Consider the following 24,552-nt stretch of genomic DNA (forward strand, 5'->3'; position numbering starts at 1 on the left):
ACAAGCAAAAGGAGGTGGTTAACTGGAAGGTTTAGAGGAACGATCACAGAACAAGTGTCTAGGTAGACAGACTGCTGGAGATTTAACATTTGTTCCTGTGGTCTGACATTGTGAAGGACCAAGGAAGCAAAGCATTAGAGAATGTCCATTTTGCAGCCTTTTGCTTTCTAATCTCCTTATGGAAGGCAGTGTAAAATCAATCTCGACAAACGAACGAGAGTTGGTGGAGTCTAAATTCTATTTTCTGAAGCCAGAAAATTCATAACAATGGTGGGTTTAAAAAAGAATTCAAATGGAAAGTGTATTCTCAGAACGCAACGCGGCAATTGTTTTTTAAAGCGGTTATTTATTATTTCCTAGAGAGACTGGTTAACTGTAACGTAGATGTAACAAAATAATGAGGCGAATGAACCCTAACTGTACATACTCTTGACAGAAATGAAATGCACACAGCATTGTAGCAGGTGAAGTGAAGCATTGTCTATCAGGGCTGTTTTTCTTGGCTGCATCTCAGATTGTGTGGGGGATCCTAACCTCAGGCACAATAGCATTCATAAACAGCCATACATTGCTGCTCTGTCTCCAACGACACATAAATACTCATTTTAAAACGAAAACAATCTTATTAAATACCATTCATTCATATCTGGATTTACAGATGCTTGTTATGTTGGAAAACCTGAACCCAATATAATCCTTGCATCCTGAGAAAGACAGAAAGGAAATGGTGGGTTAGAACATTACAAGGTCATAATAAACAATGGTTTCCAAATGCAGAGAATTAGCTATTTTTATTCGGTAGTTGGACATTTTGAGGATCTTGATATTGACTCCTTCTCTTTTTCTTTTTTGTAAACAACAAAAAAATAGAAGTTATGTATATTTTTAAGAAATGGGAGGATTAGAGAGATTATATTAAAAATAACTTTTGTTGGATTAACCAAAGGCTATGTAGATTTTGGCTTTCTCTGTGGTGACCGATGTATACTTTCTAAAACACATGGTGATTGCTTGACAGGACAGGTGTTTGTAAACTAACAGCAGTGATTCTTTTTGGACTAAGCTAAATTAGGATACATAGTTGAATTATAAGGATGCTTGCCAGGCTATGCTAATTACCACACCCAATTTTTATGGAAACACAATGCCCCTTGGAGTTTGGTAGTCATCATTACCTCCTCTATTCTCTAACACCCTTTAAAAATTGCAATCCCATCCATTCCTCCCCAAAATCGAATATTAATATAATTTGTGTTCTTGATGGAACTACCATCAGGACTGCAATGCCCCGCAGCTGAAATAATATTTAAAATAGAAGGGATTTGACATTTGAGAAGTCAGTGGCTTGAAATACCCAGTTGTACTTAGCTAATTCAGTCCTTAACCTCTGGTTTCAAATAAATCAATTACAGTCGATTCCACTTCAGTTCAGAAGTGCACAGGGTTTTAGTTAATTGAATACATTTTATTCACTTGCTAGGAATATTCATTTATCAAAATTCCAAATTTAATATACATTTCTTTACAACTCAGGTTATGTTAGACTGCACAATCAGATCAAATTTGCCCTGGTTTCCCCAAATCCTGCTGTTATAACATCTACATTTTACCACTCTTTGAAAGAGACAATGTCTCCCCATACCTTTTGTCAGCCAAAAGTAAATTCACAATAATTCCATGTCAGGCAGGAGAGCTACTTTCCCCCACGAAGAAAAAAATCATCTGCGGTCATCAGCCTTGTGTTAAGTTTAAATAGGTTAAGAACAAAGCTGGATTAATTAAGTTTTTTAAAAGTATAGACTTGAAATAAAAAAAAAATTACGCATGGTTTCCATTAGAGCTTAACTTTGCAGCAGCTGACAGGTATGACAGCATTTTGTGGTCTTAAAGCCACAGGCTCCTTTTCTTAACCCTCTCTCTTTCTCTGCCTCCCCGCTTGGCTTTTGGAGAAGTACTTGAATAAATACCCAATTTTTAACTGAAAGCAGTACAGTTAAATGTGCCCAAATGAAGTTGTGCTTTAAACAGATATTGATGTATGCAGTGTTTTATATTTATTGTTTGTAGCATCCTGCTGGCAGCAGTTTACTGTTTGGAAAGGAAAGGGGTTAATTAGCGTCATTATCAATCACTAATGCTTGCCTAACGTGTCCAAAGAATAATCAAGTTAGAGGACGGCATGAAGCCAACAGCTGCATCATCCCAGTTACAGATCTCCTAAGCCACTCAGTTATGGGGTTGAGGGGCAGGGGGAGGTACAGTGGGGAAGATTCCTCATTGCTTGGGTAAAAGGGCTGCAAAAATCGGGTCAACTCGCTAGAGATCTGAGAGGCAGAAAGTACAAAATAAATAACCAGCGTTTTCACGGTCTGCGTTACAGGTGCAGAGATGGCAGCAGTTCTGAGGCGACAGTACTGAAATTTGTTCTTTAATTTACTTGATTATCCAAGTTGTGCATTTGAAGAAACACATCCATGTTTCCCTGTTGCTTAGTGCTATGGGGGGAAATAAATCCAAAAGTCAAGCAGACAAGAAAAAAATGAAACCCACGCATACCACAGACAAGCCCAATTCAACTCCTAAAAGCACACAACCACCCCATTCCAGAAGAATGAAACCATGGAGCACAACAGGTAATATCAGTTCTCACACCTTTGCAACCCTTCTTAGGATATTCCAGGATATTTTTCCTTGTGAATTTCAGTGAACAATTCTTTTCTGTACGAAACTTGGTTTACTACCTGAGTTGCAAAGGTATGCCATCTCAGCTTCCCATTATTATTACTACTTTTTTTTTTTTTTTTTTTTTTTTTTTGAGACAGAGTCTTGTTCTATCGTCCAGGCTGGAATGCTGTAGTGAGATCTCGGCTCACTGCAACCTCTATCTCCTGGGTTCAAGCAATTCTCCTGCCTCAGCTTCCTAAGTAGCTAGGATTACAGGCGCCTACCACCACGCCCAGCTAATTTTTGTATTTTTAGTAGAGATGGGGTTTCACCATGTTCGGCAGGCTTGTCTCGAACTCCTGACCTCATTATCCACCCACCTCAGCCTCCCAAAGTACTGGATTATAGGCGTGAGCCAGGGCACCAGCCTATTACTACTCTTAATAATACTCTCCTCCCTGTGACCCACCTCAGGTGGGAAACTGAAAAAATTTGACCCTGTTATGGGTTCCTTTTTTCAATGTCTTTAAAAACATTATTTGCCAGGTTAGCCATGAGTTCAAACTGATGATCCCATTAACGATCAGGATTTGGTTAACTGTTTTTCTGAAGGCAAGGGAGAACAAGTCTGAGGTGAAGTATTTATTCACATGAACCCTTGTATGCTTGAACAAGACATTGATTTCTTTCTACAAAACCAGTAGCCCAGACTCATCTTTGCCTGTGTGGACACAGATGAGAAATATTCATAATCGCATCATGCACTGAGTCTTACCCTCAAAGAGGTAACTGATGTTTCACATGGAAAGCATCAGAGCGGGAAGAGAGAATGCTGGGTTGGAAAACTATAATTCATGTCTATGGGAAGACATGTTTGAAAAATAATAAGGAAAGGTGGAAAGAAAAGTGATTTCAGGCTGAATTTGGGAGGCCTAAAACTAAACTTTAAGTTTTATTCATGTGTAAAATTTTTCTTTTTCAACTTTGATGCCCGAAAAGGACTGCTCAGCACCAACTTAGTGTTCACAGAGAGGTTTATTTCTTAACAAAAGAGCAATATTTAGTATATTGCTGGAGAAATCTGGAGAGAAACAGTGGCCCAGGGAGATGACCTTTCCACAGTGCACACTTGCAACAGGGATCGCCTTTTTTCTCTCACCAAAAAAAAAAAAAAAAAAAAAGTCTATAGGACTTTGAGGAAACTTCCCAGTCTTACTTTGACTTTCTTTTAACGTCCACTTAAAGGGGTGGGAATATTTTCAACAGCAGGGAGGGAGCTTTAAAAAGTGACCCAAACTAAGCTATGCTTTTGCGGCACTTGATTTTTCTATGGCAATAAAGATCACTTCCTTTGAATTCCAATAACAAACCTAAACACATGCCCTCAACTGAAGGTGGTCCACAGCCTCTGTAGGAGCGATCCTGGCGTGTCTATCACGACTAAGTTTTACAAGTCAAAAAGCCCAGACCCTCCCGGTGTTTTTTGTTTTTGTTTTTGGCCTGAGAGCAAATCTCTCCAAACTCTCTCTAGAGTTGGTCTCATCACCGTTTTAAAAACCAACCTATCCTCGGGATATGGATATACACACACGTGTGCGTGTGTGAATGAGCGTGTGTGTATTTGATCAAACTAAATTTAGCTAATATACCTTAAAATAATTTTCCTCCCTGGGGCACTGAGTTAACGCTAGGATCAAATTTCCTTTTGCTTTGTCAGCTACCAAATCCTGTTTCAGGATTCCCCCCTGTCTTTTTGGAGTCCCCAAGTCTGGGCTGCGCCTTTGTCCACAGCGTGGAGTCAGTCCCCAGCGCCAGAGCTCAGCTCCAGGCTCCTGGACCCCTGCCTAGGAGGAGGGGGCGCGGTGCACATCCCCCTCACTGGGTCCCACCTGACCCGCCCAGGACCCCTCCTGCTGGGAGGGCGCTGTGCTAGCTGAATTCCCCGAAAAAATCCTGCCGCGCGCCCCTTTGTATTAGGAGCAATTCACAACTTGATTTTGACGGTCTGGCGTTGGGCGGGGAGGGTAGGGTGGGGTGGGGTGGGGTGGGGTGGGGGGAGGGGGGGAGGGGACTGGGTAGTAGAGGTTGTGTGGGGCGGGAGGTTACAGTCTTGCCTGGGCTTGGGCGGCGGGTAGAAGGACTGGCAGGGGCTGGAAGGACAGCCAGGGAGGGAGGGAAATGTGGACGTCCTGGGCGGCGGCCACCGGCACTCGCGTCCAGGTTAGACCCAATTAAACCCAGTAAAACCCCGAGAAAGAGGTTTGGGACTCGCTCGCGCCTCGCGTCTCCCTTAGCGCGCTTGCGGGAACAGTGAGCGAGAACCGGGAGGCTCCAGGTCAGAGTTTGAAGGGCCTTCTTTTTCCACGGGAAGGGCGCTTTAATTAATGAGTGAAGGCAGGATATGGGAAACTTTCTGGCTCCAAACTCCCAAAGCAGCGCGAAATTTCAGCACCCCTCGGCCGGGTGTCTAAGCAGATAGAGCTGCGTGGGGACTGGTCTGCGGCACCCGCACCCGTTCTCTCCCACGCGGCCTGTCCGAGCTTCCAGCCTAGACCCATTTGGTCAAATATCTGACTGTGGGAGTCGTCTTCCGGGGCCTTTCTCCACCTGGGCCCAAGACATGGCGGGGAACCCGCGCCGCCCTCCCAGCGCCTCCCTCCCAGCGCCTCCTGCCCAACGCAGTCTTGACCATTAGGCATTTGCATCTTTACAGTCATTAAAGCCTTGTTTCATTGCAACGAATCGGTTGACCTTCCAATACGCGTTCGAGCGGACATCCCGGATACCTTAGTAGTGGGAAATTCCATAGGGGAGCATTTATTTGACCCCCCCTGGGTCTTCACACCCATCCCGGACGCCCCCTCGGGATCTCTGAGAGGAGAGCCTGGAGGGCCGCTCCTCGGGGATCCCAGGGCCATTTGCACCTCTGGGCATCTACTCCCCTCCCTGCCCGCTCCTCCCCCAGCCCTCTCTTCTCCGCCACTCTTCTTTGTAAAAAATGCACTCCGACTTTTCCGGGGCGGGGGCGGGGAGGCAGGCGGGGTTGGACTGAAAGGGGGGGCTTCGCAGATAGTTGATATTCCGGGTCCAGCCGCTCTCCGCGCTCCCATTCTCTAAGCTCAGCCGGGGGGAAGTGTCGCCCCGGGCCAAACATATGCTTCTTTCCAGCGCGCTAATCCACCTTCAGCGTGGAGGCATAATTGCTCGAGTGTCCATGGATTCTCGGCGCTTTGTCCCTCGCTGGCTCCCATCAGCCCTGGCACACGCCATTTCAATCAAATCTTTTCAGAAAACTGTCTCCTTTTATCAAGTCCCAGCCCCTGCGAACGACGGGAGCATTTAACAAAACACCCTCCGTGTTCCGCCCGCCTCCCTCGGCCCTGGCGGAGCAGGGAGCTGCGATTATTCCATCAACTTTTCACTGAGTTCAGTCTCCGAGAAAGGGGGTGAGGAGGATGCAGAGAGACAGACGGAGCGAGAGCGAGCACAAACGAACGACCAAAAAGCAACATCAGCACCTCATACAAAAAAAACGGGTCTTTTCTAAGCCCTTGGTGTCAGGTGTATTGGAAAGAAAGGTCAAAGGTCACCCTCAAAGAGAAAACATGTTTCATCTTTTTAATTTTTCTTTGAAACCACAGAAATCGACAGCTTCTGTGGAGTGTCTGGGCAGCCCAGTGGGATAAAAAGACAGAAACCAGCTCTGTGAAATGGGCCTAGCACCTAGAAGGGTCCTAAAGGGCATTATTGGTGGTCTCCAACTCGAAACGTTTTGACAAAATATCTCCAGTTCTGATTTCCATGTACATATCCAATCTCTCTTTTCCTGCCGGTGACAGGCTTGAATAAAAGTTGAATCTGAAGATTTCTGCCTCGGTTAATGCGGAAGTCTTACACACTCCTGATTTTATATTTTGGCTGAATTCCTAGCTTCAAGAGAAAAAGCTTTTCATTGATTAGAAGAAAAAGAATAGGAGGAATGACAGTGAACAGATGAATTCTCAAAAAGATCTTAGAAGCAGATAGAGAGGAAATATTTTTGACGCTGGAGAAAAAAAGTCAAATGGAAAAGACTGGACGTGAGGTTTGATTTTGTGTAGCAATTATTATGCAAATAACACACAAACAGAAGAGATTGTAGTTCCATTATGAGAACACAGCCTTGCTGCTTGTTTATGAAATGAGAACGTCAGGGTAACATACAGTTTCCTTCACATCCCCAAACACTCCATATTGATACTGATTTAAGTGACTTAGGTAGTTACTTCTGCAGCATTTTTTTCCCCATGATGATCAAGGGGAGGAAGGCAATGTAAATGGACATGGTTCCTTGTTGTACAGTCTTAGAGCACAGTGGGCCTTGGTGGCGTGAAGTAGCTTCTTGGTGAGTCTCCCATATGTCCAGGCTCATATGTCCAGGCTAAGGAAGACTGTGAAGGGCTTGAAAGTGATCAGTTGTTTCCTGCTTAAATGGACCCTTCAGTGCCAGCCCTGCTGGCCTTGGTCCACTTTCAGATTCATTTGAAATCATTGCAATCTCCTGGATTAACTATGGATGAGCCAAATTCACTGTTAACGTTGACATCCAGGTGTTTAAGTCAAACCTCCACCATCACAGTTTTAAGACAAGGTTGGCAACATGCTGCCTTAAGTCATCTACAGAGTTCAGGCTGTGGGGTGAGAAGCGATAGGACTTTGGGGCAAAGGCTGTCCTGACTCATCCTGAAAACTAGAAAATGAGGTACATTTCATAGCTTAGTAGCTTCATGTCTTAAGAACGAGAAACCACTTTGTTATGGTTATCAAATAGTAAAGGATGGATAACACCCTTCAAAACCCCAACCACAAGAACTGCCAAGAGAAAGTGAGGGTGATTCTTAAATTTTTATTCATTTGCTTATATTATGATCTTTTTGTAATTACAGAAAAAAAGAAAGACTCAGTAACACCAAGACATCCTCCAATCCCCATTTCCACATCCCTATGCTTACTTGGGGGTGAGGGTGGGAGTGGGCAATGGATTCGGAAGGAAACAGTGACCTTGAAAGGAAAAAAGAAGTTAAATACTAACCACCAGAATGGCAAGGGCAAAGAGAGCCCCCAGTGCGAAAGACTATACTCAACAAACATAGTTTTTGCATATTCTATTTCCTACCACCACCCTCCATAGCCAGTTGAATGGAAGTATCCAAGATAATGGTTTCAAAAAGGCTATTTCCAGGGATTATAGGGAGCATGGGAGTGTTGAGTCTTAACCTTGAGGATGTTGCTTCAAGTCAGAATGGTCTTGGGAGAGTCCCATGAAGTTCAGAGACTGGGAGACTGAGTAGGTTTCTCTTCTTGCAACATGAGACATGATCAGGTGGTTCCAGCTTCTTGGATCTATTAGAACAAGGTGGGCTTGGGGGAGACCCATTATTAGGAGACAGTGAATTATCAGGAAACTCTAACCAGCCATGGGACTGCATCTATTAAACCATAGGATAAAGTTCTGATGAGAAACTTCTAAAATTAAACCAGCCTCATTATTAAATGAGTCCATTCTTGGAAGGCTTCTTCTTTTCAAACACTCAAAGAGATCAAGGTCTCTCCAAACCCCATCCCCACCACTGCTTCCCATCTCTGCGCTTTATAAGGTTCTGCAGCATCTTGCTGGTTTAGCTCAGGAAAGCCAGGGAGAGGGCTGGGAGGGAAGACTGGAGTGGCACTCCCTTACACGCTCTGGGAAATCCTGTATTCCTTAGTGACAGCTTAGAAGTGGGGAGAATCCACCTGCCTGTTCCTGCAGGGGCCTTTTGTTACTACCTCAATCAGGAGATTTGGAAGGAAGGCTGTTGCTAATTGAACAGGGGGGTACCTCGGGGAATCCTGGGACTGGAAAATCCCTTGCTATACCTTCTAGTATAACTCCCAGCCCTTGAAAATTAGTGCCATATCAAGAGAATCAAGTCACTGGTCTGTGATTGGAATGCTGGGTTACTTAGGAAAACCATCTCAATTCGTGTTACTAAGTTCGAAGAAAGCTCTTCTAAGGAAAGAAATCTAGAAACAAGAGTTCAGAGATCCCTCTTGAATCTCCCTCTTACCCATCATCTCCCCTGCTCCCCTCACTGAGCATTTTGGCTGAACTTACTGTTTCTTTGTTTTTCCCTCTTTGCTGAGAAAACTTTAAGAACCTTCCACTAGGCTTAGATTTAACCACAACCTTTACTGAATCTGGCTTATGAAAACCAGACTTCTCTAAGAGACGGGTCTTCTGGCAGCAATTAGTCTGACTTTTCTTTAACAAAATTCTTTTTAATGCCATTCAGAAAACAGGTCGGTGGGTAGGAGTCTGTAGCAGGGAGTGTGTATGTGTGTGGGTGAGTACAGGAGAGAGTAGTTGGGGCGAGAGGATGATGTTACAGAGTGCCAATTTGTATGATTTGGTGGAAAAAAAGTCCCAATGTTAACACATTAACTTTGGGAGCTGTGAAATATTTAATTAGTGCACGGGTTGGGATCCTATTAAAATTGGCTCTATTTCTGAAGGCTGCCCTGAAAATCTGCTTGTTCCTTTCAGGCAAAGTGTAAAACAGTGTTGCCATCTCTCCTTGCCACGTAATTATTTAAAACAGTTTACTACAGCAGTTTGTCTTTAAAAGCAGAGCTGCCTAGAACAAACAAAAGAAAGATCCAATTAGTGAATTTTCAAATGTAGAGGATTCTAGGGGTAGATATTAGGGAAGGGAGAGAGAACTTGGAGGAGTGAGGGAACAATGGTATGTCATCAGCCCAGAAGCAGCTTTCTCAGTTTCTGACTCCTGGGGCAGCAGCTCAGCCCTAGAGATACCCTCCTCCTCCCCACACGTATTTAAAAATCCAGCCCCACAACACACACAACAAACAAGAGACCTATTCATTGAGTCTGCAAAGCCACCTTCTTCTCGTGGTTATGCAAATACGAAATTGAATCAACTGGCTATAACTGTTCAGTCCATTGCTGAAATATGATAGAAAAAAAAGTTGAGTATTCCAAGGAAATTGATTCCAACAGTTCATTTTCAGTTGGTGTGGATGTCTGCGTGTCTGAAGGTGGAGACACAAACACATTTTGTTAGAGTTGAGGCTGCCATTCTGAAAAGCAGCCTGCAATTTTAGATATCCCCTCTACCTTCTCTCCTGGGGAGATAAGAATTTGAGCCATTTGAGACTCAAAGCACCAAACTCTGGGCAGCCCATCCCCTGGGGGAGAGGACTCCTCTCCGAACTCCCTCCTCCTCCTGGTTTCCCTTCCTTGACAGGATCCGAGGTCCAACTGAATGAAGAGCCCACCCGGTCGGGAAGACAGTCAGCTCCTGCATTCAATCCTGCCCATAGGAAGGAAGGGTTGTGGAGACGGCCGGCGAGCCCGCTGGGAGCAAACACAGGCTACCCTTCACGTTCAGACCTGGGGCCAGGACTTTCTTTAGGCTAGGGAGATTGCTGCGTCTTGTTCTGGAAAACCAGGGGACACTTAGGGGTTCTTTGACTTCTCTAGGCCTCTGGAGTAGTTGGTTTAGCAAACGTATGGACAGCCATGCCGGCAGTACCTCAGTTTCCCTAATGCGGAGACTAAGGCGGGAAGTTTTTGAGAGGACCAGGGAAACGCTTGTTTCTTGGGAAATCAACCGGAGGTGGGGAGGGCGGCAGGAGGAGGGAGATCAGTCTCTTCCCTGCAGTCCAAGGTGGTGTTTCCTGCCGCGGGACCTGGGCAGAAACCCAGTAATCCAATCCCAGCCCAGAACAAGATGTGGAGCAAGCTCTCCGCCACCATCTTCATTTTACTTCTTGTTAAAAAACAAAAAACAAACAAACAAACAAAAAAAACAAGAAAAAAAAATCTTTCTGCACACCCAATACATCATTTCAATAAGAATGACTTCACTTTAATAAAGATTTAATACGTTAAATCTGTCTTTGTCGCTGATTGATGCTCCTTTGTCTTGAAAACGATTTGGGTTTTACTTATCAGGAATTCTGGGGGAAATGCTGTAATTCAGAGTCGCGGGTTGCTATTATTGTTTGGTAACACTTCCTGAAGAGGAAAACATCCCCGTGTGCGCGCTGACACGCACACGCGCTCACGCTCAGAGGCCTGCTGGCTGCTTCTCCTTAGGCTCTCCGGCGTGGAAACCTAGAAAGCTTTCCTGAACTGCCCGGGACGTGGGGGCAGGGGAGTGCGAGGACAGGAGGGGGCGCGGGCTGGGAGGGGTGGGATGTGTAGCCGAGCGTCTGTCGGAGAATCATTTGCCCTGAATCACAAATTTTCACGGCTTAAAAAGAAAAGGTAAAGCTAATGTCTGGCTCAATTAATAAACATGGTAATTTCACACCCGGAGAAGGACATAATTTCATCCGAGCGCTATCGGCGCCATCACAAAGGGTCAGGGCGCAGCTGCAGCGAACCCAGGTCATTACGGAGTCGCGGAGCGGCTCCCGCGCCCCGGCCCAGCGCGCGCCTCGAGGCGAGGAATGGCTGCGGGCGAGGCCGGGGCTTCCCCCGATAAAGGACTTACCCACCGTGCGGGAAATGGAGCCGCTTTCAGACGAGGAGTAATCAGCTCGCAGACGTAGCGCCCAACACGGCTCCCCCTCCTCCCGCCTTCCCTATTTACTTTTAAAAATAAAAGATGAAACAAGCAAATACCCTCTCCCTATCATCTCAGGCTTTCTCTTCCCTTCTTAGGTCTTTTTAGAACAAAACCACGACCAATACAATATGCAGACGCACACATACCTATTTTTATTTTTTAGAGGCAGTCTTTGATTTGCTGTCAATAGAAACCTATTGTATTTGTAAATTTCAAGACAGTTGTAGTTGATAAATTTCTGGTGTCAAGACTTGGGGCCAGGAGCTGGGAGACAAGATATTAGCTTCAATCTCATAATCTCTTAATCACTTACACTTTAAGTGAGAATGTGTAATTTCACCCATCAATGATTTATTTAAGCATTTGGAGCACAATTACTTGTCTCATACACAAATAGTGACTGGAGCATTGTTTGCTAGAAAGGCACCCTGAGATTTGGGAAACAGAACATATCTTTTCCATTCCATTACGTGCCCCACCTCGGAATCAAAATTCATCTGTAATCGAGACCCGCAGGGCCAGTCTCCTCAAAGGAAAGGGTCCCAAAGGTAAACCCACCCGAACCACAAGAGGGACGCCCTTCCCCTTTCTTTGGATTTAGATTTTTAAGCAGATCTTCAAAGCTAAAATAAATGCCCATTAAATAGCTACATGCAAATAGGATGGAGCCGGGCAGCTAAACACACAAAGCCCATCTCACATAAAACAAAAGCATGATTGATGGCAACCCGGATGCTCGTGTGTTTGGAAAAAAAATTATACTTGTCCAGTCTCCCAGGTGTCTAAATTATTGAAGAGCGATGTGCATATTTCAACGGGAGAAGGTGGCCGAGGTTAGGGACCCGTGGTCCGCGCGAGGAACGTCACAGCGTGGTATATTTTTGGGCTGAGAAAGGCTCCCGTGCAAAGAATTTTAACACATTCTTCTCTGGGCTGCCGAGGAGGCAACGCTAACCTGACAGCTCCGGGGCAAATGGTTAGAGAAAATGGATCGCTTTCCTCGGCCCAGTATCCCCCATCGCCCCACCCAGTCCCGGCCCGGGGCGGCGGGTCCCTCGGCTAGGCTGACCGCGACGCCGCACACCCCGCCCAGGCTGCAGAGGGCGGTGGGCAGGGCCCAGGAGGTGCAGCCGCTGGGCGGGGCCTGCGCAGCAGCGGGTGCGGATTCAGCGGTACCCAGCCCAGGCGTGTGCATCCACCCGCGACTTGGCTGGGAGCCTCGGGAGCTGAGCTGAGTCTGGGGTCTGCTTCCGTCAGCAGGGCCCAGGGTACTCGGCCCCTGAGGGTGGCGCTCGGGGAGTCGGCCTTTGTTCTGGCACTTTCAGGGCCTAGGAGTTAGGCAACTCTGGGGAGGTGCGAGGGGACGCCCCGTCGGGCGGGGGAGGACTGAACGGTGGGGGCCGCGCTCTGAACCCGAGGCACAGCTGGGGGAGCAAGTGCAGAACCGGGCAGCTCCTGGGATTTATTGAAGCAGAGTGTGGTAGCGCAGGTGGAAATGGAGGGAACTTTGCAGTATCTCACTTTAAATCTAAAAGCAAACATTTGAAAATAAACATGAATCTGTTCTCTTCTCTCTTCGTGTTTTTCTCTGCGCTCTTCCTTGTTCCTCTAATTCCGTTTCTCCTCAATTTCTGTCTGTTCTCAACTCCCGAGCCCATCTCTCTCTATTTTTTCTCTCTCCCTCCCTTTCCCTCCCCTCTCTCAGCCTTTATAAATATACCAAAGAGAAAAACAACCTCGGCAATTCATGCTCTTAGCCACACGGAGAGTGGATCTGCTCTGCGGGGATCAGGCGTGACCGCCTGTTGTCCGCGAGGGAACAGACGCCCCTTTTCCTGCTAGGCTGCGGGGAAGACCCGCGTGGACCCCTATATTGTCCTAAGCGCGGCGAAAAACCAGTGTTTCCCACGCATGAAATCCTAACTTCAAACTTGAATCCATCTTTCTGCTCAAGTCAAGCTTAGTGGATTCATAATAGCAATGACAAAGAGTAATTACATATTAGAAAACAAAACAATAATTACACCACCAAGTTGACACACCAGTCAGCGAAGCACAGTCGCCTGGGTTGGAAACAGCAAAGCCCACGGCGCGCGCGGCTGACTCAGCAAATCGGAAAAGCCCGTAGCCCGCGTCCACGCCGGCCCAAGCTGGACAGCAGACGCGCCCCTGCCTCCAACCCAATCACCTACTAACAGGCCTTAGAGGTTTCCCTTAATAAGATCTGATTTGGGAGCTGTCTGGCAGAAAAGCGTGTCACAAGTACCATAGAACCGATTTCTTGGAGAGATGTTTTGTTTGTTAATCAAGATGGACACACAGATTCTTGAATTTGAACTCGTGTTTTATATTTCCACATGTAGAATAGAAAAAGCTGGTCTTTGCATGTTAATTTCTCCCAGCACCTGTCACTGGGTTCCTGGTTACTTTTACGGCGCCCGCAGGCCAGAGTCCTCGCGTTTCCGCTTTCCTACCCCAAGAGTCAAAGCTCAGGGGCGTTTTTTTTTTTTTTTAAACTTCCTGGGTGTGGTCGGGGGGTGAGGAGGTTACAGGCTGGTGATTGGCCTGGACTTGGGACCGAGCGAGAGGAGCGTGTTCCTAACCAAGGCCCCTCGCAATTGTGACCACATTCCCAGTTCCTCTGGATCAGCGGTCGGGGAGGGTCCTTTTTCGGGCATTGTTACCCCCAACCCCTTTCAGGGGATCCAGCGCGTCCTCTGAGTCTTCCCGGGGCCCAGGGCTGGACCGTGGATTCGAGATGTGGACGGCTGAGGAGTGTCTGGGGGCAACACCCGTCGGGACTGCCCGCAGCCCGGGGCTCACCGAGGCGGACTCCGCTTGCCGTCCCGGTGTGAAAGCAAATACGTTCTGTTTGGGCCAGGAGCCCGCGGCTGGAAGATGCAACCGAGCTGGAAACACCGGGCCTCAGTCTGGGAAAGACCGAGCCGGGGCTTCTATTCGGCCCTCTCCTCTCGCTTCCCCCAGGCCTGTCTTCCCAGGGTTGAAGCCCGCCCCAAAGGCAAGGGGGGTTGGGCTGAGGGCGTCAGTGCGCTTGTGTCAAGGGGGGGGTCGAAGGACAAGAGCCTATCAGGGGACCTTGCCGCGATAGGCGCCAGCATGCCACGCACCCTGAGCCCTGGAAAAAGCCCAGAGCGTCGTCTTAGGCCCCAGACAGCAGGAGTGTTCAGGCCCGGGGACCTGCCGCAGGCTGCCCTTAGCCAGGCGAGGCCCTCCGCAGGCGGCGAGGGAGTCGGATTTGGCCAAGAAGGGGAAAGACCGCAGTGACCCGTGGTGGGCACCTGGGTCTTGGGGAGGGTGGAAAGCCGGCGGGCACAGCCAGGAAAGCGCGCGGGGCCCAGCGCCCTCTGTAGGGCGTACGAGCCTCGCGCTGGGTGGACGGCTCTCTTTTCATCCCCCAGGGCTCAGGGAAGGACAAAGGACCTATAAAAAAATCTAACAACAACAACAAAAAATATCAGCTTGACCCCCAAAAGAACACTGTTTAATGAGGTGGAAAATTCTTCCACACAAATTGCTTTTTCTACTACTTTATGAGAGTTCATAAATGTTAATGAAATCCAGTTACCAAAAAGTAACATACATCATTGCAGCTGAAGGGAGGCAGAGGAAGGAAGGTGGTGGTTAACGTACAATCATAATTAAAATAACAGCAGCGGCAGCAACAATGCTGCCTATGGCTGATGTGGTTGGAGGCTCCGTCCAGAGCTGCACCGTTGTATCCGATCTGGGTCGGCCACGGGTGTTTCCCTGGACAGGAACAACAGTGGCAGCAACGGCACCACCACAAATGTAGAAGTGCAGAAACCGGTGGGTCAGAGTGGAAATAAAATCACAAAACGCTCCTGTTTCTTTGCTTTTGAAATAGAAAGCTTGTTACAGACTCAAACTTCTTCAAAATCTATGCAGAAGGAAGAGCCCAAGACAATGCCCAGGAGAAGAGGAGGGGTTATTTAGAGGGTAAGCTCCTATAGCAAGCTATTGCCAGGCTAGAGTGCAGTGGTGCCATCTTACTGCAACCTCCGTCTCCCGGGTTCAAGCGATTCTCCTGCCTCAGCCTCCCCAGCAGGACTACAGGCGCGCGCCACCTCGCCCAGCTAAGTTTTTTTCTTTTCTTTTCTTTTCTTTTTTTTTTTTTCTGTAGAGACAGGGTTTCACCATGTTGGCCAGGATGGTCTCCGGCGTGAGCCACCGTGCGTGGCCTTTTTTTTTTTTTTTTCTGGAGAGAGTTTCCCAGGCTGGAGTGCAGGGGCGCGATCTTGGATCACTACAACTTCCACCTCCCAGGTTTAAGCGATTCTCCAGCTCATGAGTAGCTGGGATTACAGGTGCCCGCCACCATGCCCAGCTAATTTTTGTGTTTTTAGTGGAGATGGGGTTTCACCACGTTGGCCAGGTTGCTCTGGAACTCCTGACCTCAGTGATCCACCCGCCGTGGCCTTAGCCACCACGCCTGGCTGCCTTCTGGCATTTCTATGCCCAGCACCCAGCCCAGAGTTTGGTACATAGTAGTAGCTTAATAGGTGTATGTTGAATAAGTGAATGATTGAATGGACCAACAGCAGAAAGTTAAATAACTCAATGAACAATCTCCTTGATAATATCTGAAGATGAACTAAGATGCTCAAGCACTCAGTATTTTCAATATTCACCAAATATTTTCTGATAACATATTACATGTCAGGAACTGTTCCAGGTCCTGGAGATACAGTAAGCAAACAAAACAGACAGGAACCCATCTTCTTATGAAGCTTATATTTTGAATCGGCCTGTTTTAGTTGATTTATTATTTTACATGGCTGGGCAAATGGCCTCCTGTCTAACTTTGGGAAAATAATTTTCACTCTCCAAATTCTTCTTTATGAAATGGAATTGAGGAGAGAGATGTGAAGTCTATTGATGAAAATCATATAAAGAATATGGTTGGAAGGAAGATGATTTGTATTTCCTTAATGGAACCATTTTTCTATGGCTTTTTTTGTTACAAGTGAAATGTGTGTGTGTGTGTATATATATATGTGGCGGTATCTTGGGTCACTGCAACCTCTGCCTCCTGGGTTCAAGCGTTCTCCTGCCTCAGCCTCCTGAGTAGCTGGGATTAGAGGCATGTGCCACCATGCCTAGCTAATTTTCTATTTTTAGTAGAGGCTCCATGTTGGTCAAGCTGGTCTCGAACTCCTGACCTCAGGTGATCCGCCCACCTTGGTCTCCCAAAGTGCTGGGATTACAGGCATGAGCCACTGAGCCCGGCCAGGAGTCAAAAATATTTATTTATTTTTAAATAGCTAGGACAATTTGAATATTTTTCTGTTTCCCTTGAGAGCTGCTGGAATCACAGTATTTTGGATTTGCACATATTTCTTAATATTTTATGTAATCCAAAGACAAGTACTTTCTTAACAAATAAGGAATAAAAAATACAAGTATTAATACTAATGACATTTTATTTATGTTTTTTTTTAAGCCATTATCTTTTGCTAGTTATTGCGCTCAGTGCCACATAGGCTTTACCTCATTTAAACTCTCAGCAATCCTTTGAGATAGATGAGGGAAACAAGGCTGAGAGCAGGTAAGTGATGGGGCTTAGTCCACCAGTGAGAAACCAGAAGTGTCTCATCTGGAACTCAGGTATCTGTTACAGTAGCATGAAGAGTCTACTACCCTAGGAGTTCCAGTCATTTGCCCTCAGCTTTCTTGTCTATAAAATGTAGTTAAAGGCTGGGCGAGGTGGCTCACGCCTGTAATCCCAGCACTTTGGTAGGCCGAGGGGGGTAGATCATGAGGTCAAGAGATTGAGATCATCCTGGCCAACGTGGCCTCTATTAAAAACACAAAAATTAGCTGGGCGTGGTGGCGGGCACCTGTAGTCCCAGCTACTCAGGAGGCTGAGGCAGGAGAATCACTTGAACCCGGGAGGCGGAGGTTGCAGTGAGCCGAGATTACGCCACGCACCACTGCACTCCAGCCTGGCGACAGAGCGAGACTTCGTCTGGGAAAAAAAAAATGCAGTTAATATCCATTTAGTCTACGTTATTCACAGTGTGGTGAAGATAAAATTTCATCTATTTATGAAAACACTTTGTAAATGTTAGAATGCTCCATGAATATACTGTTGTTTTTGTTATTATCATATGTGGTTTCGTATCTGTAATTGTTAGTACCTACAATAATCTACTCTGCAGCAGCAATCACGGAAATTGATTGAACTTTGCCTGAATGATTGTTTTGGAACATGAGTGGTAATGGATCTGTTAAGAATGAGATAGACTCCTGGTTTAATGGAGGAAATACTGTTGGAGAGGACTTGGCCGTTCCCACTGAGTCTCCCTGCATCCTGTGGGATCTCAAGGTCTGGCAGGAGTGGGTTTCTGGCATCTCCCTCTCAATCTTTTTTAGGGATATTCTTCCTCCTAATTGCAGGGTGCACTGTTCTGCCTTGCCTAGGCCATTAGCCCTGCTGTTGGCCATCACTCTAGGCAACCAGGCCAGGCACAACAGTGAGAAAGGTTAAGTGTTCATTTTTCTGAGTAAACTTGCAATGCTGCTTTGAGACAACTTAATTACTACTTCCTGCACCCTATTGTATCTGGTAGAGAAATGGTCACAAAGACATCAAACAAACATCAAGTCTCTGTCACTGCCTCCTGCACCTGTCATCCTCCAAAAAGTAGGCAAGACTTTGTGGGTGTTTGGAAACCTAGTGTCTTTTCACAGTAGTCACTTGGCTGAGGCAACACCTGGAGATGCCTTTAATGTTCGAACCTCGGATCAGTTAGTCAAGGTGTGAAGAGGCAGAGCTATTAAGAACATTCCGGCTTCTGAATTGTGCCAATCAATCTTTATATTTCATTTATTCATCTGTTCATTCATTTATTCAACACTTTTGAGCTTTTTCTAGGAAGTAAAAAAAAAAAAAAATCCCATTGAGGATTTTATTGCCTGGTGGGAGGCCGATTAATACAAATATAATTACAGAACAGTGAAGTAAGGTAAGGTCCAATAAAGATTTATACACAGAGTGGGACTGGATTGGTTACTCAATTTGATATATGGAATTAGGCTACAGCATGAATTCTTAACTGGGGTGATATTATCTTCAAACAGGCAAAAATTGGTTCCTGGGAGATAAATTCCAGATATTACAGTGGTCTGTGGTCCTTCAGACTAATCCTACCTGACAAAATGTGACTCCTTTGTATGTAATTTCTCTTGTTAGATTTTATATTGAGGGGGTGATAATAGTGAGAAATTGAGAACCGTTGGGATAGACAGGGGAATTTAACTCAGTAACTCAGGCTGAGACTGTTTAATACTACTTGTTTAGGCCAGGCACAGTGGCTCACGCCTGTAATTCTAGCACTTTGGGAGATCGAGACGGGCGAATCACCTGAGGTCAGTGGTTCGAGACCAGCCTGGCTAACATGGTGGTCTCTACTAAAAATATAAAACCTGGTCTCTACTAAAAATACCTGGTGGTCTCTACTAAAAATACAAACCTAGTCTCTACTAAAAATACAAAACTTAGCTGGGCATGGTAGTGCATGCCTGTAATCCCAACTACCTGGGAGGCTGAGGCAGGAGAATTGCTGGAACCAGGAGGCAGAGGCTACAGTGAGCTGAGATCTTGCCACTGCACTCTTCTGCTTGGGCATTAGTGAGACGCTGTCTCAAAAAAAAAACAAAAACAAAAAAAAACAAAAAAACACTACTAGTTTAGCTATCATGGCTGACTTGTCCAATTGGTTAAAAAAGCAGCAACTACTTTGTCTGCTTTGTCCAAAAATTATCATTTTATTGATTAAAAAATCCCCCTTATTCATGACTTGATGTAGAGAAATACCTCACCCCATGCCTCATAAAATAGAGAATGAATTCTCAAATATCCCTTTGGTTCCCTCAGAAATTAGTGAACTTGCCAGCTGTGGTGGTTCATGCCTGTAATCCCAGCACATTGAGAGGCTGAGGTGGGCGGATCACCTGAAGTCGGGAGTTTGAGACCAGCCTGACCAACATGGAGAAATCCTGTCTCTACTAAAAATACAAAATTAGCTGGGCGTGGTGGCACATGGCTGTAATCCCAGCTACTCAGGAGGCTGAGGCAGGAGAATTGCCTGAACCTCGGAGGTGCAGGTGGTGGTGAGCCGAGATTGCACCATTGCACTTCAGCCTGGGCAATAAGAGCAAAAAAAAAAAAAAAAAAAAAAAAAAAAAAAAAAAGAAAGAAAGAAAGAAAAAAAAGAAAGAAAGGAAAAAAAGAAATTAGCTAACCCTAGAGAAGCACTGAAAGCAACATTTGGCCTCAGTTTCCCTGCTGCAAAACCAAGCTTCTAGATAAAACACTGACACCCCCAGAAGGGTGAGCTTTTGGACAGATGAATTTCCATATTATTAATTACAAGTTAATAGTATGTTGAATTATTGTGAATTTGCAAATGTTTCCTTTTATTTATGCAGAGGTTAAGATATCAACTTTTTTTTTTTTTTTGGAGGACGGAGTTTCGCTCTCGTTACCCAGGCTGGAGTGCAATTGCGCGATCTCGGCTCACCGCAACCTCCACCTCCTGGGTTCAGGCAATTCTCCTGCCCCAGCCTCCTGAGTAGCTGGGATTACAGGCACGCGCCACCATGCCCAGCTAATTTTTTGTATTTTTAGTAGGGATGGGGTTTCACCGTGTTGACCAGGTTGGTCTCGATTTCTTGACCTCGTGATCCACCCCCCTCGGCTTCCCAAAGTGCTGGGATTACAGGCTTGAGCCACCGCGCCTGGCCCGATACCAACTTTTAAAACACAGAGGAAGCAATAAAATCCAAGGCCGGGCATGGTGGGTCACACCTATAATCCCAGCACTTTCAGAGGCCGAGGCGAGTGGATTACCTGAGCTCAGGAGTTCGAGACCAGACTGACCAGCATGGTGAAACCCCGTCTCTGCTAAAATATAAAAAATAGTTGGGTGTGGTGGCACACACCTGTAATCCCAGCTACTCAGGAGGCTGAGGCAGGAGAATTGCTTGAACCTGGGAGGCAGAGGTTGCAGTGAACCGAGAGTGCACCACTGCACTCTGACCTGCGTAACAAGAGCGAAAGTCTGTCTCAAAAAAAAAAAAGGCAATAAAACGCAAGGTTGTCCGTAATTTATTCTTTTGGTTTGCAGCTTTTATCCTTTGGGCAAACTGTAATTACCACTTCTATATTTTGCCTAAAGCTTAACCTAAGAAATTGCCGAGCCCAAGATCTGAAATTTTGGAGACAGCTTTGGAAGGAATTTTTCACTATATAAAGACATTTAAACAGTAGAACATAAGACAGGTTGGAAAATGCGCTAATAGACTCTAACAATCGAGGAAGCAGAAATGATCGTAATTACTGAACAAGTGAGTGAAGAGGGGGAGGAAAGGTGGCCTGAGGGAGAAAAGGGGATGAAAATGGTCACAAAAAATAGCTTTACCAGAAATGGCCTCATGTACAAAGAATAATAGCACCCCCTTTTCCCCCTCCCACCAAAGTTTAAAAAATAAAAAGCCCTGCCACCCACACAGACGTCCTGGGTAGTCCTAAGGAGTCAGTGAACACAGGGGGGTGTGCTGGCAGAAAATCTGGCTTGGGACTCGTTGCAACAAAGGGCAAAGCGCAGTCAGCTGGAGTTAGTGACTTCTCCAAACAGGGTTAAGGGGGCGGGGGTGGGAAATAGCACACAGTACTTCTGGAATCGCATTTCAATCCATCTGGTGCAGAAGGCTCTGTCTGGGGCCATGGGTAGATATAAACCTTTATATATAAACCCTTCTTGTGTGAAGTGGCCGCTTGTGCAGTTACATGCCACAGTCACATAGACAGGGACACAAAAGCCATTTGTTAATGCTTCAGACAAGGCTGTAGGGGAAGCATGAGAAGGTTGACCCACATTCCTGAGCGAATGTAACAAACAATTCTTCTCATTCACACCATATGAGTATTGACTGTTTTATTGTAGTCTTGTTATTGTGGCTGTTACTCCTTTAATGACACCATTTCCAAAAGTTTAAAAGTTGACTGCTAACATTTGCTTCGCTCTAAATCTTAAAGGAAACTCATTTTTAAACTCCCAAATATTTCTATCTTTTTATCTACGACATTAGATCTCTTCAAGGAAATAACCCCACTCTAAAGATAGGTATGCTTGGAGTTGTCTGTGGTTTAGTGGAAAGAGGAGTGGGTTTGGATGCTGAGGAATTGGCAGTTTTGGGCTGTGGGTGAGCCACTTACAATGGGTGTATTTCCAATTCTTCATCTGTAAAATGACCATTGTAATATATACATATATTATATACGATACACACACACACATAACCCATACGGATTTTGGGTAGATTAGGTGAAATAGACTACCATAAAACTGCAGAGTGCTTTGACAATGTAAAGGTGGTTTTATAATCAGGCTGGGAATGAACTAACACGAAGACCTTCCCTCTGAGAGCCTTATATCCAGGTATTCTTCACTCCAGTCCACTGGCCACACTGGGTTAATGCTGAGTGTTTCATTGTAGCCTAGAATTATATTCCTAAACATGGGTCCACTTACATCAATTGTCTCCTCGAAAAACTGCAGCAGTCCCTCTTTTGTAAAAATTAACTTCCTCTTAGCCTGGCAGGTAAGCTCTTTCCCATTCCCACCCCAAACTGCCCTTCTAGAATTCTGTTCCATTAAATGCCTGCAAACACCCTATGTTTTGGCTGCTCCAGTCTTCCTGCTTTGCCTTGAATACGTCAGGAACTTATAGGACACCTTCTGACCTTTGCTCAGCCTAGAATGCCATTCCTCTCACTCAGAAAATGAAAAAAAGACTTTCTTATCCTCTAAATCTCAGCTTACAAATTCATCTCTAATCTCCGCAGTCAGAAGCAATTGTCTCTTCTCCTGACTTTTTATCGAATCTTTCTGGTAACTTTATTGAACCCTGCTTTAACTCTGTTTGACCCCTGCTGCTATGATCCCGGTATCATCATCATTACTTATCCAATATCCTTTATCTTTATAATGAAGTTAATAAATGTAATGTTCATGCGTCACTACAATGAGGCCCTGTTTAATAAGGCATGGGGAATAGTCTCATTCTGTTTTGTGTTGGGTTAGTTGTTTACGTCTGTTTCCTTTACTGAGTGGGATGACAAGTTTATTGAGGGTAGGGCCTATGCTTTACATATATCTGTGTTCTCCATAGTGATTGGCAGGGGATCTTGCATCTTCCCATTCTTGGCTGGGAAAATGTTAAACGAGAGACAGTCATCAAAGGAGATTTGGAAATCGGTTTGTTTAGAGAGAAAAACGTGTTTTTAAAAAGCAGTGACTAAATTCGGTTTCCTGATTTTTCAATTCAATAGACCCTTTTCATTTTTATTTTATTTTATTTTATTTTGAGATGGAGTCTTGCTCTGTTACCAGGCTGGAGTGCAGTGGCATGATCTTGGCTCACTGCAATCTCTGCCTCCTGTGTTCAGGTGATTCTCCTGCCTCAGCCTCCCAGGTAGTTGGGACTACAGGCGCACCACCACACCCAGCTAATTTTTGTATTTTTAGTAGAGATGTGGTTTCACCATGTTGGGCAGGATGGTCCTCAATCTCTTGACCTCGTGATCCACCTGCCTTGGCCTCCCAAAATGCTGGGATTATAGGCATGAGCCACCTCAATCGGCCAATAGATCTTTAAAAAAAAAATCAAGTATTGAATTTCTTTGTCAGTGAAGACATTGTGCTGAGTTTTCATGTTGGGTTTTCTGTTAGCAGAGTCCTCAGCAGCCTTCCCACTTCCCTAAAACCCCCCAAAACTCTGAATTTTTGCCAGCAAACACTTTAACTGTTTTTTCATTCTGGCAAAGCAAATCCTCCAGTATTTTGCAATCGAAATATCAGCTGCATCGTGGATGATGGCTTTTTCGCCCTGAAACTTCCCATGGCTCTCAAGGTGAATGGGTGTCTTCTGAATTAATGATGGCACCATTAGGTTTTATTGAGTAATTAATAAATGCTGGGGAGGGGAATCCTGGGTGAGACATATTTGCTCCTTCCTGTATTCACTGGAGAGAAACTAAACCCAAAACGATGTATGCTTTGGGCCAGTTGCGTAAAAGTGACTCTGTGTCAGTGGGATCCCACTATGGCTGTCCCAAAGTAATAAAAAAATTAGGGCATGACATGCATATACTTATCTTGTATATTTTTTACTTTTCTTTTGTATGCTGGGAACATTCTAAAAGTAAAATCAACCCCAAAGCAAGCACACCCAAGTGCAGACAGAATTTTCATACAATAAGATTTCAGACTACAGTCTGAACACAGAATATCCCTTTTCCAACCATGCACTAATTTGTGACAGGAGTCTTTTGAATTTTTTTTTTTGAAACGGAGAGTCACTCTGTCTCCCTGGCTGGAGCGTGCAATGAACACTCCAACCTCCATCTCCTGCGTTCCAGTGATTCTCCTGCCTCAGCCTCCCAAGTAGCTGGGATTACAGGTGCCTGCCACCACGCCTGGCTAATTTTTTGTACTTTTAGTAGAGATGGGGTTTCACCATGTTGACCAGGCTGGTCTTGAACTCCTGACCTCAGGTGATCCACCTGCCTTGACCTCCCAAAGTGCTAGGATTACAGGCGTGAGCCACCGCACCAGGCATCTTTTAAAATTTTTAATGTTATGCATTTCTTTTTTGCACATGGCAAGAAAAAACAAAACAGTATGAAAGGAAACACTACAAAAAATTTCCCCATCCTGTTTATTACCAGTTGAATGGCCTCCCTCAAAAAGATATGTTGAAGTCCTAACCCCTAGTGCCTCTGAATGAACCTGATTTGGAAATTGGGTTGTCGCAGATCTAATTAGTTAAGCTGGGGTCATGAGTCAGGGGACCCTTGATACAATATGACCAGTGTCCTTATAGGAAGGAAGAGGGAAGTCTGGACACAGACACAGACAGGAAGAACACCTGTAAAGACAGAGGCAGTGAGTGGAGCGATGCATCTGCACGCCGAGGATCCCCAAGGACTGCCAGCACCACCCCCAGAAGTCAGAAAGAGCCAAAGAGGGATTCCACGCAGAGTTTTAGAGGGAGCATGACACCTTGGTTTTGCTTTTCTAGGCTCTAAAACTGTAAAATAATAAAACAATAAATTCCTTTTTTTGTTGTTGTTTAGAGACAGGGTCTTGCTCTGTTGCCCAGGCTGGAGTGCAGGGGTGGGATCATAGCTCACTGCAGCCTCAAACTCCTGGGCTCATGTGATCCTCCT

At 45.5% G+C, this 24,552-nt stretch overlaps 1 protein-coding gene across 1 annotated transcript in view; it reads left to right on the plus strand.

Moving 5' to 3' along the window:
* Window positions 1–24,552, plus strand: part of CUNH6orf52 (chromosome unknown C6orf52 homolog) — a 365,015-nt gene that overhangs the window by 241,350 nt on the left and 99,113 nt on the right. The window lies entirely within an intron of this gene.

This window comes from Cebus imitator, unplaced genomic scaffold, assembly GCF_001604975.1.
Source record: "Cebus imitator isolate Cc_AM_T3 unplaced genomic scaffold, Cebus_imitator-1.0 Scaffold43, whole genome shotgun sequence".
In the NCBI taxonomy this organism is placed as follows: Eukaryota; Metazoa; Chordata; class Mammalia; order Primates; family Cebidae; genus Cebus; species Cebus imitator.